We start from the raw sequence: 1,843 nt of genomic DNA, 5'->3' as shown, positions 1-1,843 counted from the left end.
GAGTCTGGGTCAGTTGTAACAACAACAGTCTGGGTTAGTTGTGACAACCATGCAAATGTTACAACTTACCCCACTATTAATTTAACTAATATTTTTTTTGTTTTCTTTGAATTACAGTATGCCTAGGTCATGGAAAAGAAAGACTGACCGAGGGGTGCCTCTCAGTATTTTGGAAAGAACATCGGCTGGGCATAGATGGCGGGCGCAGCTACAGCTACAGCTACTAAAAAACTTGATTACACAGAAAGACAAGAAAATCCAACTCTTAGAAAGGAAAGTGGACGAGTTGGAACACCAGACACGACTTTAGGATGTGATAATTACTGGTCTGGAAACCAAACATAGGAGTTACGCGAGAGTCATTGAGACTGGGACCGGTGTAAAAACTGGTGGTGATGAGCCCCCGGTAGAGGAGCTGCAAACACTGGAGCGGCAAGTTGTGGAGTTTTTTGCCCCTGCACAGTAACAACATTGCAGCATGCTATACCCTTCCCAGAAAGAATGCTAAAGTATCTCCAGCGATAGTAATGAGATTTGTAAATCGAAAACACAAAACTGACTTACTGAGGCAGTCCAGACAGCTGAGAGGAAGCGGAGTATACTTGAATGAACATCTTACAAAAAAGAATGCAGACATCGCCAGACAAGCTCGCATATTACAGAAGGAAAAAGAAATCTAAGCAACTTGGACGAGAAACTGTAAAGTGATGATAAAGCTTAATTCTCAGCCTACATGAAACTAAACCCAACTTTGTCCATTAGAAGTGCAGAGGCTACAAGTCTGGCACGGGCCACCAGTTTTAATAAACACAATGTAGCAATGCTTTTCAAAAAATTTGATGAATTGCTAAAGAGACACAACTTAACTGCAAATGACATATGGAATATTAACCCCGGACAGAGTGATTGCAAAACCTGGCACTAAACAAGTTGGGGCAATGACATCAACAGAGAGAGGTTCACTGGTCACCCTTGTATGTGCAGTCAATGCCACTGGCAACACAATTCCTCCAATGTTTCCCACACATACGTTATGCAGACCACTTTGTCAGAGATGGGCCAGTAGCAAGTATTGGCAGTGGAAATCAATCAGGATGGATGCAAGAAGAAGAGTTCCTCATCTTTCTGAAGCACTTTGCAAACCACACCAAGGTCAGCCATGAAAAAAAGTGATTCCTCTCATGGATAACCACAGTTCACACCTGTCAGTTGCAGCCATTGACTTCTGCAAGAGCAATGGAATTGTGATGCTCACATTTCCCCCTCACTGCCGTCACAAACTCCAACCACTCAACAGGAGTGTTTATGGCCCACTGAAAAAGATGGTAAACAGTGCAAGTGATTCCTGGATGAGAATGAATCCAGGAAAGACCATGACAATATATGAAATACCAGGTCTCGTCAGGATGGAACTTCCAGCAGCAGCTACGCCAAAGAATATACAGGCTGAATTCCAGTGCTGTGGAATTTGGCCATACAATCCAAACATATTTGAGGAAAGTGACTTTGCTCCATCACAGGTCACAGATTGTCGTTCTCCAACAGTCCATATGGACATTTCTCCAGCTGACCAACAGTCCGCTCTTCTTGCTGCTCATCTCACCAGTCCTACAGCTGACGACATGACCACTCCTCCAGATGCTCACATCTCCAGTCTTCTAACTGACCTCCAAGCTGCTCCCTCATCAGGCTGTGATGAAAACCCACAGACCTGCTACATAAATGTTTATAAGTGCATTCAGGTGTTGAATAAAAAAAGATTACATGTTAAGATTTTGTCAGTACCCTTGTTTCATTGTGTCACATCTCACCCCGGGGTATGTTACAACTAATCCAGACTATA

Source organism: Haplochromis burtoni, unplaced genomic scaffold (genome assembly GCF_018398535.1).
Source record: "Haplochromis burtoni strain Fernald_Lab_line unplaced genomic scaffold, NCSU_Asbu1 Contig_3480, whole genome shotgun sequence".
Classification (NCBI taxonomy): Eukaryota; Metazoa; Chordata; class Actinopteri; order Cichliformes; family Cichlidae; genus Haplochromis; species Haplochromis burtoni.
The sequence above is the reverse complement of the archived record's forward strand: the minus strand, read 5'-3'. Positions refer to the sequence as shown.